Genomic DNA, 14,535 nt, shown 5'->3' with positions numbered 1-14,535 from the left:
GTTTCATTGGATATGTCTGTGACCAAATTTTCTGATACCTCATTTGTAGATATTAATTTTGATCAGTATCAGCATTTTTGATGTTTTCATACTTGATTTCCATGTCATTTCCCTTGCTAACAGAATATTTACTTGCTAATCCCAACTCCAATTCAAGATCTTCTTTACAAGCCTGGCTCTGCAAATTGTTAATGTTAAATGAAGTAAGATGGATGACCTGAAAATAGTTTGTATAAACCGAAGCGCCAATTTATACAAATTATCATGGATAAAGTTCTATCAATCTGGTTAAACCCTAACCATGGCTGAATAGGTTTCATCAGATCTTATATCTCTCTCCCCTGTATGTATATTATGATTCCAAATCTTTTTTGTTCTGCTTCTAAAATCGCCGTTTATGTACATTGTGGATGGAGAAGGCATTCTTGATGCAGTCCAAGGTATTCCTCAGGTAAGGTCTCACGCTGTCCCAGCTCCTTTATTTTCTTTGAAAATGTGTGATGTTGTAGAGTGAGATTTATGATTTGGATTTGTTTTTTTTGATTTATCATGTTTTCTTATGTAAACAGTTGGAATTTGTGTAATTAGCTGGGAAGCTGTTTAGTTACCTGAAAGTGGTTAAGAGGAAAAGTATTAAAGGTCTGAATTTCGAACCTCTTAGATTTTAAAGCAGGATTTTTTTGGAGTTGAGGTTTGCTTAGGTTTCCACTATCTCGTAAATGCGCTTGTCTACTTTATTTCACGACTAAATTTGGTCATCTTGGTTGCTTCCTTCGTTCCAAACCTGTGCTATAATTTGGTTGGTGGTTTTGGTATGTGGTCCTATTTATAGGTTCCTAGAAGTTAATATTTGCTATGTGGATAAAACAACGTTTTGAAATTTAGTAATTTTGTTGTTAATTGCTTGTTTAGAGATGTAATTGTTCTTCACTCTTTAGGATTTTTTGTTTGTTCAGGTTTTGTGTTGAGTTGTAATTTTTTTGTTGTTTGCTTCTGTTATGTGTCTTTAAGGTTTTGCTCTTAGGAAGTTTTGTTGGGTAATTGTCTGACCTATGTTTATATTAAACATGTTGGTGAGATCTTGATTATTTACATTTAAAAAGTTTTGTTGGGTATGTTTTGACTTGTGTTTATATCAAACATGTTGGTGAGATTCTGCTTATTTACATTTAAGTAACATTATTTTCGGTATATTTGGCCCTTGGAGGAAAGTCAGAACGACATCTAAAGCTCTAATGCTGAAAAGAATGTATAGACTCCTAGAGTTTAACACATAGATTGCTCTAGTTGAATTCTGGCTTGCCTTGAGAATTTGGGGTTGGAATTCATTTTTTTCATCTATGTTGTCTTTCAAAATTTTTATTTATTCATCATATTGTTCTCCCTTTTAAATTAAATTAATTCCTCTCTTTATATTTATTCTCTCTTCGGTCTAAACAAACAAAAAAAAAGAAAAGAAAACTTCTCTCTGTTGCTTTCTTTTCTCTCTTCTCTCTGTTGGGGTTAGGGTTTTTCATTTGATTCTCATCATTTTTTTGTTTGTGTTTTTGTTTCTGTTCATCGTCGAGCCCAAGAAATGAAGGTGAGTCGGGTGAGTCAACTTCACTTTTCCGGGATTTTTTTTGTTTTGTTTTTGGAAGCAATTTTTTTCACATTTTAAATGCTGTTTCCTTTGTGTTTGTTCATGTGGGTTTGTTTCAAATTCTGGAATCGAGGCCAAAGATTGCATTAAAGTTTACCTGGGTATGAGTATTAATTTAGGTTTTGAGTATTATTTATTTATTTTTATCTTAAAATTTTTGTTGGATTTTGTTGGTTTTAATTTTTTTGTTTTAGGTTTATTTTTGGTTAATTGTTTATGTTTCGCTTGCATGCATTAGTAGTTAATACAAGTGAGAAAATGTTTGGCTAGTGAGCAAACGTGGGAAAATTTTAATGTTTGGGTTCTCTATTTCCCTGTTTGGCTGGTGAGAAAATGTGGGAAAATTTTAAACTTGGCAAGATATTAGAAAATAGAAATAAAAATGTTAAATGAAATACTGTAACTTACCCTCTTAACTTGCCTTGTCAATGGAGTTTTGTGACTCATTCCCTTTTCCCCCATTATTTTACTCTTTGCACTACTAGTGCTGCATCGAACACGAACACGAACACACACAGCACACACACACACGCATGAAGACACAATTCTATCATTCCTGTGATAAATTTTTTCATGACTATTACATATGCAAAAAAACTTGGAATTTTTTTTTTCATGACTGATGCATACGCAGAAAAACTTGGAAATTTTAAAGAACTTATAATTTGTATGATTAGATATATCAAATACTTGGTAGAAAAACAAGGATGCAAGTAATGAACCCTTAATCCCATATGCCTGAACCACTCTCCGTGCTTGCTTTGTATTACTGTGATGTGTATGTTTGACTTTATGGGCACTACTTTGTGTTGTAACTGCATATTTGTGCTCCATGTAAATTTGTTGCAGAGTTCGTAGAGAAAATTATGCATAATAACATTTGAGAACTCTATTTCCTACATATGATTAGTTGGATATTTGTATTATTGTTGGTTCTCAGTGTTTCATGCTTTAGATAACCTCATAATGATCCTTTTTTCTTTCTCATGTTTTTGCTTTTTGTAATGTAAAATTTCACTGAATAAATAATAAGTGCATTCATCTCATAATTTAGAATTGATGATCATAATATTGAATGATAATACAAAAATCAAATGGTGCGTTTTAAGTTTTCCTGTAATCTATAAAAATGAAATTAACCATAAATTATTGTAATAATTCCTATATTTTTAGATGGCCATGCTTGTGGTAAATTTGGTAACAGATTTAGTTACTTATGTGAGAGAGCATTGACGTATTCAACTTGAATGAGCTAATTAGTCCATTTAGCGCACGTGAAATTATTTACAAAAAATATAATAAAGCAAGTTATGACATGTTATAAATGAAAGAAGCATAAGCGGAACAGAGTAATCGTGATCCAGTCTTTAAAAATTAAAGTACAAAGGTTACTGTTAAGGAAGTAAAAAACTATTATGCTTGCTATTTGACAGAAATCAAAACCACTATTGTTCCGCTCATGCTTGTTTCAGGTATAATATGTTATAAATTGTATTATTATATTTTTTGTAAATAATGTCACGTGCGCTAAATGGACTAATTAGCCCATTTAAGTTGAATACTTCAATGTTCCCTCACATAAGTAACTGAATCTGTTATCAGATTTACCACAAGCATGGACATCTAAAAATATAGGAGTTATAAACATAATTTATGGTTAACTTCATTTTTATAGATTACAGGAAAACTGAAAACACACCATTTGATTTTTGTATTATCATTCAATATTATGATCATCAATTCTAACTAAAGAGATGCATGCACTTATTATTTATTCTTTATACAGTGAAATTTTACATTGCAAAAACATGAGAAAGAAAAAGAGATCATTATGAGGTTATCTAAAGCATGAAACACAGAGAACCAACAATATTACAAATATCTAACTAATCATATGAAGGAAAGAGAGTTTTCAAACGTTATTATTCATAATTTTCTCTCTGAACTCTGCAACTAATTTACATAGAGCACAAATATGCAGTTAAAACACAAAGTAGTGCCCATAAAGTCAAACATACACATCACAGTAATACAAAGCACAGAGAGTGGTTCAGGGATATGGGATTAAGGGTTTCTTACTTGCATCACAGTAATACAAAGCACAGAGAGTGGTTCAGGGATATGGGATTAAGGGTTCTTACTTGCATCCTTGTTTTTCTACCAAGTATTTGATATATCTAATCATACAACTTATAAGTTCTTTAAAATTTCCAAGTTTTTCTGCGTATGCATCAGTCATGAAAAAAAAATTATCACATGAATGATAAGAGTTGTCTTCATGCGTGTGTGATGTGTGTGTTCGTGTTTAATGCAGCACTAGTAGTGCAAAGAGTAAAATAATGGGGGAAAAGGGAATGGGTCACAAAACTCCATTGATAAGGCAAGTTAAGAGGGTAAGTTACAGTATTTCATTTAAAATTTTTATTTCTATTTTCTAATATCTTGCCAAGTTTAAAATTTTTCCACATTTTCTCACCAGTCAAACAGGGAAATAGAGAACCCAAACATTAAAATTTTCCCACGTTTTCTCACTAGCCAAACATTTTCTCACTTGTATTAACTACTGATGCATGCAAGTGGAACATAACAATCAACCAAAAATAAACCTAAAAAAAAAAATTAAAACCAACAAAATCCAACAAAAATTCTAATATAAAAATAAATAAATAAGTAATACTCAAAAACTAAATTAATACTCATACCCAGCTAAACCTTAATGCAATCTTTGGCCTCGATTCCAGAATTTGAAGCAGAACGACATGAACAAACACAAAGGAAACAGCATTAAACACATGAAAACAATTGCATCCGAAAACAAAACAAAAAAAATCACAGAAAAGTGAAGTTGACTCACCCGACTCGCCTTCATTTCTTGGGCTCAGCGATGAACGGAAACAAAAACACAAAAAAAAAATTATGAAAATCAAATGAAAGACCCTAACACTAACACAGAATAGAGATAAGAGAGCAACAGAGAGAAGTTTTCTTTTCTTTTCTTTTTTATTTGTTTAGACCGAAGAGAGAATAAATATAAAGAGAGGAATTAATTTAATTTAAAAGGGTGAACAATATGATGAATAAATTAAAATTTTGAAAGATAACAAAGATGAAAAAAATTGATTCGCAACCCCAAATTCTCAAGGCAAGCCAAAATTCAACTAGAGCAATCTATGGGTCTGTTTGGATTGAATTTATTGTTGCTGAAACTGAAAACTGAAAGTACTGTAGCAAAATAATTTTTAAATGTGTGAATAGTATCGTGGGATCCATTTTTAATATTTTTTAGTGCGTGAACAGTGCTGCTACAGTACTGCTACAGTGCACTACAGTGCTTATTGTCCCTGGAACACGTGAAGTAAGGAAAAAAGAAGGAAAAAAAAAAAAAAAAAAGGAAAAACGCAGCTTGGATTCAGCGGAAAACGCTGAATCCAAACGGCCTCTATGTGTTAAACTCTAGGAGTCTATATATTCTTTTCAGCATTAGAGATTTAGATGTCCTTGTGACTTTCCTCCAAGGGCCAATTATACCGAAAATAATGTTACTGAAATGTAAATAAGCAGAATCTCACCAACATGTTTGATATAAACACAAGCCAAAAAAAGACCCAACAAAACTTCCAGAGAGCAAAATCTTAAAGACACCTAACAGAAGCAAATAGCATACACAAGCTGATTTTGCAATTAGTTTCAAGCAAATAAAAAAATGTCTAATCTCAATCCACATCCAAGAATATTTATATGTGAAAAATTGTTAAAACAAAAAAAATAAAAAACTTTTTTTTATTAAAAAAAAATAAATATGGGAGTAGAAGAATACTATTCATAAGAAAAAATATCGTATCATAACATGTCACAGATTTTTGGGTTCCATTGGTGAAAGGAATATAGATTCCAGAGCCATAGCACTACAAACTGGGTGCATAGATTGTCATGTGCCCTATATGGCTTTAAATTGTTGTGGCTAGAAACGGCCACTAGTAGTCCTATAATGTCAACATAACAAACATGTCGGTTATATTAAGATTTGAAAATGCCGTTTTCACCAGTCTTTTATCTCAAAACACAATGAAGGGTCTTAAGTTCGATTTCACTGTGAGTGGTTGCTAGCTCACCCCTATCAAAGGCAATCAATAAATTTATTGATATAGAGCAAAGCAAAAAACTGCACCTCCTTTTCTAGGAGTAAATACATGAAAAAAAAAAAAAAAAATAATATTGACGAAGCTGGCCTTCGAAAATTTTCAATCAATTTATTGGTATTGCGGCCAATGAGACCATATTTGGCATTAAAAAATAAACATAGTACTTGGGATCTCATTGACAATATATATTTTTGAAAGAAGAAAAATAGCTTATGTTGAAATGTGACTGATCATTTAATATTATTGTAGACAAATGGCCTACTTAGAGAACAGAGAAATTCAAAACCCAGACTCAAATAACTAAGAAATCAAAACCCAGATCCATGAGAAATCAACCAAAGAACAGAGAAATCAAAACAACTCGTACCTATGAGAAATCAAAATCAACTTATACCCATGAGAAATCAAACCGAAGAACACACAGAGAAATCAAAACCCAAAACACAAACCACAATCCAAAACTACAGAAATCAAATAGCACAAATAAGTCCACAAACCCAAGATTTATGAGACAAAAAGAGAGAACACTAAAAACAAAAAGAAACTGCAACTATAGAAAGCCTTACATCTATAGCAAACCCATTTTCAGAACCTCTGCAATACGAAACATTAAACCCAAAATCCAAAATCAAAAACATACAAACAGAGCACACAATACTCTCATTCACATCTACATACTGTGAGTGCGCCTTTTTCTTTAACACTCAAACCTAAGGATCTGTGGTTTGGTGGACTGGGTTTTGATTCAACGCAGCTAAAATGGCTGTTTAAGAATCAAGTGGTGTACAAGGCATACTTCCTACAATACACATAAACTAACAAATAAGGATATTTGTATTGAACAACAATCAAAACAGTAAAATAATGCCAAAGCAAGTAGTAAATGTACAAAGTAATGGTTAGGGATCCTCAAATCAATAGGGGATGTTTCATTGAATTTTCTTTATTATGATTACAGTATGCTCACTAAGACGTAATACAAGGTTTAAGTAAGTTCAAACTCAGGGAACCATTGATTCCCCTATTTTGCCCCCTGGATACCAGAGCCTATGTTGTGCCCATCGTCTAGAAGGTTCAGTTTTCCTTGTACTTTATTCTTTCTTTCCTTTTAGTATTGTTTCTTCGAAAGTCCATGGCTGACTACCTATTTTGGAGTGTGCTGAGGTCACGTTCTTGTGCAGCTTTTGGTCGTCTTTCTTCTTTATCTTTTTTCTCAAATGAGTGAAATCCCACTCTGTCGGTTTGAAAGTCATTTGCTGCTGCTCCTTTTTTTATACCTCTTCATTCTGGTTTCCCGAGGTGCTATCCACTTGCGCTATGAGAAATCGCACCAAGTTTTCTTCTTTTCTTGTTGTATCATTTGGTACTTGAGAAGGACGTGCCCATCCTCTGTTTCTTGTGTTCTTTTTGGCTTATTCCTTTGAGCTGTCTCAATCCTTTCTTGATTTTATTACACGCTTCCGGGATCCCAAGCTTTTTGGCAGTCTCTGAGGATCCCGATTGAGCTTTCTTTTGGCAATTATCAAATTTTCTAATCTAGGCTTTTTTTTTTTTTTTTTTTTCTTTCTTCTTTTCTCATAAACTTCCAGGCTTGTCTTTTTTTCTTTATCTTTTTTGGGCTTCAAGTCTTTTGGGATTACCATTTCTTATCTTTTTCCATGGCCCCCTTGTGCTTGTTTCTTTGGGCTTGGGTGCTCTGACTTTTTGGGCCTCAACACATACATACATCGCCACATGCCCACACCCACGGCCAAAAAACCATAAACACACGCGACACAACCGAGAGAGAGATCGCAGGAGGAAAAGAGAGAGAGAGAGAGAGAGAGAGAGAGAGAAATTGGGTGGGACTATTCAATATTGTAATTTAAAAACCTTAAAAAGAAAAACTGAAATGATATGTTCGAGAAAGAGAGGATGTTCATAGCCTCCTAAATTGTAGACAATAATTCTTGCCTTGCTTTTGCGGAAAAAACAAAGTTATTTAGTCCATGAAAAGTGCTCCAGTCCACAACCTAAAATGTGGAAGAAAAAAAAGTTAAATTTGCTCAGGGACATCATTTACATTCGTACATAAGCAGATGTGTTATAAATGGTCAAAAACAGGAACCTACCTCTTTAGTTTATTCTCAGTAACTTGTGAGTTTAAATATTTGAAAGCCACATTCAAAACAGCAATAAGTGACATCAGAATTGAATGAGGGCTCATTTTTGTTGTCTCACTTTGCATGGAGTTTCATTTGTGAGACTACAACTAAATCAGGGTACAATACACCTGAATTGCTTTATTAAAATGTGTAACCCATTTTCCGTTAATGAAAACAATACCTTCATAATCTGAACAATCAGGAACAGAAATAATAAAATTGGGAAAGCAAACCATATCACATTATTAAGGACTAGGAGCCTCAGCATGATAGATGGGTAGTTCAATTTGGAGCCAAAACTAACCGCCTTCCTGCCTCTTGCTTAATATCTCTACTTTTTATGCTCACACACATCCCCTCTACATTCCAGCACAAGATTTCAGATTGCAACCTTTTGGTTTGAATTTTAATGATCAAATATAAAAATTCTAACCTACACAAAACACATACAATTCCCATTCATTGACTATTCTATGTAATCATGGGAAACATTCATAAAATTTCAAGATTTTTGCTTACAATGAACTTCTTGTTTTATTGTTTTCAGGAAAACTTGTCTGTATGGTTCAGGAGTTTCACAGAATCTAGAGTTAGGTGGGAGTGAGTTTTGACAACTGTTCCCAACTCACATTATAAGTCTAAAGTCTGTTTTAGAGTTTCGTCACGGAATAGCCATAGGAGGAGATTGTAAGGATTGAATTTATTTAACCATGTGTTGGTTTTATTCCGTGTCAAATTTGCTTGTGTTTCAACAATTAATTACCCTGTATTTAGGTAGGAATCATGTAAGGGTTGTGTGTGAGAGAGTAAAGAATTCAAGTGTGTGTGCATTCAAGAGGATTCTCTCGACTGGATTTCGCGAGTGACTTGCGATTGTTGACTCACTGAAATGCCACACGTGTAAAGCTTGTAGGAAGCTGAAGGATCACGACAGCTGGAGCACTACAGGACAAAAAAAGACAGTCTGACCAGTCAGTTATTTCGCGACTCAAACTTGTGACTCATCCCAGTCACAAGTGAGTTGCCAAAACACCCTGTTTTGCAGAAAAATGTCTTTTCACATTCCTCACGTACCCTACTATAAATACCCTTATTCCCACGAAATGTAGAGCGTTTCTAAAGAGAATTTTGAGAGAGAAACCCAGATATTTGATTCTCCAAATTTTTCTACTCTCACTCTCTCCATTGACATATCCTTGAGAGGTTCATTTGCCAAATCCTTATCTCACCATACCCGTATTTGTGAGGAGGTTATTTGGTGCTTGGGAAGCAATTCAGAGATGACTAAATCATTTGGTTAATGCAATAGGCTTATTGCGGGATTCGAAAAGCAAAAGAGGACACGCTTAGACTTAATCTTATTGGAGCAAGAAGCTTGGAAGAATTAGGTGCATTGGGTAGATTAGGCTTGGAGGGTCTATTGTTATTTGTATATCACAATTTTAATTTTTAGCGGATCATTTTACCGCTTGGAGGGTGACGAAGAGATTTTTCGTCAATTTTTTCGATTTTCTTTTCGATAACACATGCCGGTGTTATTTTTGTGTTTGCATCTCTCTAACCCTTACTCTTTACCCTTAATATCTGTTGTGATGTGTTTATTTATGGTTTAGAGTAGTTTGTTTATTTGGGTATTGCTTGTACTTATCATTCCGCACATATTATGTTTGAGTATAAGCTTGTGTTAGTTATTTTGAAATTGGGGGTCTAAGCATTCACTAGTGTTTTATACAACAAGTGAACTTTCATGGATCATTTATAATGGTACAAAAGTACAAACTACTAAGAAAGCTATGCTATTAGGATGGAAGGCCCTAAAGTTTTATGGACAATTGTAGATTAGATTCATAGACAATTCAAGAGGAGTATTCAAGGCCCTTACAAGTTGGCCCACTTATTTCGTGGATTAATGTCCCCAATTGAAAATGATTTGTCCCATATTTATAAAAGTGATTGAGAAATGAGATGGATAGCTCTTCACTTCAAGGCTTTTGCCTTCCCAATAAACAGTCCCATTTGATTTAACCCAAAAATTTTAGTTAATGAGTTTGAGCCCAATTATACTATATTAAACATGGTTTTAAAACTATTTCCATCAAAAGCCTCAAGCTTTGTAATTTTCGAAATGACCTTAAGAGAATTAACAACTTGTTTCTTCATTTTTAAAACACACTAATCAACCTTTAAAATTGTAGGAAAATAAGGCTAAATAAACAAGTTTTGATTCAACAATACAAACCCTAAAAATTTGAAATGAAAAAAAGTATATAAATAGAGTAAAAAAGATTTCCCAAACTATAGAATCACGCAAAATGCATTATCTTTAAAGGTTAATTCGTGCCACCCGGAGTAGAACTCGGTGTGAATGACTCTCTTGGCTGAACAACCCTCCAATATTAGACTATAGTGATTTCTTCAAGTTGATCACACACTCAAGTAAGAAGAACTAAGAACAACGTTTTTGCCTTTCCTTAAAACTAAAAATTGATGTTGAAATTTTCAGTGGAGATGAGCAGAAAAACAGAGCAAAACAGAGGGGGGAGAGGCGGCTGTGTAGCTAAAAAAAGCTGAAGAGAATAAAGAGGGGAATAAAGGGTTTTATAAGCCAACTAATGAGAGGTCACTGTGCATGCCAACGGGTAGCACATTAAATGCCCTCAACGGGCTGCTACTTGGTTAATGCCCAACGGGTTGAATTGAATTTGGCTAAAAGGAAAAAGGGTATAGCTCAATAGAGATAGAGATAAGCCTAAATCCAACCCAAGCCCAACTCTAATCTTAGCCCATTATCTTTCAAGCTATCACTTAAGTTGTATTATGGTTTATAAACGCACATGAAAACTCATCTCTAACCAATGTGAGACACAAGCATAGTTTAAGTGTTTGAAACACACATACTCCAACATTTAGCAATAAAATTATCTCTAAAAATAGTTAAATCATTAAATTATAAAAATCTCTAGCATTTATTATGTGTTTCTTCTTTTATATTTGTGAGGCAAATTGTATGCTCTTGATATTTTTTCTACTTTGGCTCTTATATTTTGTCTATTGTGCTCATTTGGAATATGAGTATCATATTATGTTCTAGATTATAGAGGAAAAAGAATATATGGTTTATTATGGGTTTGTATATTGGATCATTCATTTCATTGGATTTGTGTTTGAACAACTTTCAGTGAGTTCATTTGGGCGTTATGACCACATAATCTCTTCTTTTTTCCACCTTTTTAATGTCTGTTTGTGTTTAATACATTGTAGTATTAAATAGTTTTTACTGATATCTCTCTTACTTTGGATTTCCTCGTTGAGTGAAGGCTTAGTCTTTGGCAGCTTGGGGAAAATTTGATATTGTGGGTCTTCTAAAGTAGAAGTTCAATAGCAGTTTTGGGCATACGGGGACAACCAAAGCTGCATTGTACATAGATTATGAATGAGGTGATGTTAATAACAACTACACCTTTGTGCAAACGAAATCACAAAACTTCAGGTATGAACTAATGATTTTGAGCTAAATGATACGGCCTCCAGGTAACTTTTAGTTTAGTTTTTAAATTTTCCATTCCATTTATCTTTCAATCTTGCATTTGCAGTGCCACGACTACACAATTGAAGTGCTCATCACCAAGAGCATCAACAACCTTGACATTGTCCTCTTTAGCAAATAGATTGTCCTGATGAATATGGAGAACACTACATCGTGGACAACAGTACCTAATCTTTTCTCCCTCTCTTAGGTATTGGAACACCAACGTTTCTTATGTTTTCCTCTTGGCTTTTTATTTCTGGTAGATTACTATTTTATTTGGTTTCTCAATTTTATGAATTATATATATATATATATATATATATATATATTTTTGGTTGGTTTCTTTATTCCCACGAGTGTTCAAAGAAATGCTTAAACTGAACTTCGGATTGGATGTGTGGAACCCAACTGTTTATGCATGTGCAATCTATTTATAGATTTCTTTGGATTGGATGTGTAATTTTTTTTTTTTTTTAATAAATGTTGTGGCTTTATTTAAGTAATCATTTTAAAAGACTGAAAATGATGCTACAATCTATGACTTCACTATTAAAATTACTTTTATTTGAATATATACAACGAAAAAGGGAAAGATATGTAGTAGCACTCTAATGCCTTGCTTTGGATATCACCTTATAATTTTAGTTTTTGTCTAAAATCTTCTTATGGAATAGATGTGTTGAACACTTATTTTATATGTTTGTGCAATTGAGCTATTTAAGAGCTACATACATATTCATATTTGTATATTCATTTTGTGTTTGCCAATTGGTTTTGTGTGTGACCTTGGGTCCTTGCTATCTAATTGTTACTTTGTCTCAAAAGGCTGAATACTTTGGTTGTTATGTTGAGTTATATGGGTTTTGTTTGATGGTTTTCACTGTTTTTTGTAGGTAAATTTGGCTTTGGGAATTATTATTATTTTTTAATTTTCTGTTAATAATGCATATTCTTGAAGATAATTGTATTTATTTTGATTGAGTTATTAATATGATGAGTTCTTAATATGAGTTATTATAATCTTTTTTTTTTTTTTTTTTTTTTTTGAATTAACCCAATCAAAAATCCTAAAGCTTAATTGAAGGGTTTCAATGTTGATTAGCTTCCTTTTTTTTTTTTTTTTTTTTTGTAGGGTGCATATACTTTGAAGGAATTTATTGAATTTTTGGTGTTTTGGTTGCTTTTTGTTCAGATGAGTTCCATAAGGTGAATTTAATGTAATATGTGGTTCATTGGGTCTGCAGTTGACCACACGCACTTGCATGCATTAAAATCAAATCCATCATCTGATATGGTTGTGCATATTCTACCTCCTACTCTTGATAATGTCCTCTTCGAACTTATCAATCTTTGAAGTTTATATAGTTATATGATAAATTATTTCATCCTGGGTCTTTCACATCTTAATTCTCTAGAACCATTATTGTAATAACCTTGCCCCAACTGTGTAGATATTAGCCATTTTCGGGCTTATACTCCTTACGGTTTTGTTCTCCTTCAAAGCACACAATAGTGGGGAAAAGGGCCTCTACACGTAGAAGGGAGGTCATTCCTTATAAGCACATCCCCATATGCTTCCCTAGGCGATATGAGATTTCATAGAATGTAAGACCTCTCCTTTTGGGTCACAATCCACCCCCTTATAGGTACATGTGTTCTCGCGTGTGGGGCCCATACTTCCAGCTTGGGCATGGCTCTGATATTATTTGTAACGACTTAGCCCCAATTATGTAGATATTGTCCACTTTGAGGCATATACTCCTCACAGTTTTGTTCTCTCCCAAAGCATACAACAATGGGAGAAAAGACCTCTACACATTAAATGGAGGTCATTCCTTATAAGTACATCCCTATGTGCTTCCCTAAGCAATTTGAGACTCCAAGGAATGCAAGACCTCTCCTTTTGGGTCACTACAATTATCCATAAATTCAAGCATTAGTGCAAATTGTTGATTGGCTTCTGAAAGGTGAGGCCTAACAAGTTTTCTAATTTTTTTTGGCTTTTAGCATGATTTTACTAACAATTTTGTTAGTTGACTGGTTTTGCAAACTATTTTGTTATGTAACATCTTGAGTCTATGAGACTTAAGCTTGATGAAGGAACTCGAGTTTCAAAAACTTGAGTTCTTAGGTGGCAAAAGCTGATGTGGATAACTAATCCAGATGGAACTCAAGTTTCTAAGACTTGAGTTATGTAAAACCCATCTCCTTTTTAAACTATTTTTGGGTTAACTCTTTTGGAGTCTAGCCTGCAAAATGTTTCAAAAGGAAGGAAAATCCATGGGCCAACCCCATCGTATCTATCCCGTAGGAACTTATGGAAGTACACACTAGAGTAAGAGGCAAAAACTATTTGGTAGATTATTCAATCAACGCTTCTCTTCCTTCTGCTCTCTCCTTTCTCTCTCTCTCTCTCTCTCTCTCATCCTCCTCCTTCATTCTTCTCAGAGACCCATCCTCTCTCTCTCTTTATCTCACATCCTTGTCCCCTATTTTTCTTAGGAACCCATCAACGTCCATGCCCATGGGCACAAGCAACAGAGTTGAATTTTTTTTTTGTTGGTGTGTTGATTTTTTTTAATTAGCAGGCAGAGCTAGGGTGAGAGAGATTGAAGGAACTCAAGTCTTCTCTGTCTCCAATCCCATCTAAGACAATCTTTCCAAGCATCAGTAAGAGAGTAAAACTAAATAGAGAGATTTGTTCGCTCTTTTCACCTCCGGTTTAATTGAAGAAATAAGTGTTAGATATTTCTATGAGAAGAGAAGAGATGAGATGGACGGTGGTGGCAACTTACAACTCACTTACATGATTAAAACCCACTTACATGATTGTAAGGGCTGCAGAGCGTGCATGATTAAAGCTCTCATCAGTCATCACTGATATCTCTCTTTGTTTTTGTTTTTGTTTTATTTTATTGTTTTAAATACTATATCCTTATGTTTTCTCTTTTCATATATGCTAGATTGAATTTGTTTTTTTTTCATTGGTGCAGATGTTGAAGAGTTTTATACTTCTTTTGCTCCTCTTTGTTTGTTTGTTTTTTAGGAGATTGCTTTTGTTTTGTAAATTTGATTTTT

The sequence above is a fragment of the Quercus lobata genome, chromosome 9 (assembly GCF_001633185.2).
Source record: "Quercus lobata isolate SW786 chromosome 9, ValleyOak3.0 Primary Assembly, whole genome shotgun sequence".
In the NCBI taxonomy this organism is placed as follows: Eukaryota; Viridiplantae; Streptophyta; class Magnoliopsida; order Fagales; family Fagaceae; genus Quercus; species Quercus lobata.
This window is presented reverse-complemented; position numbering follows the sequence as displayed.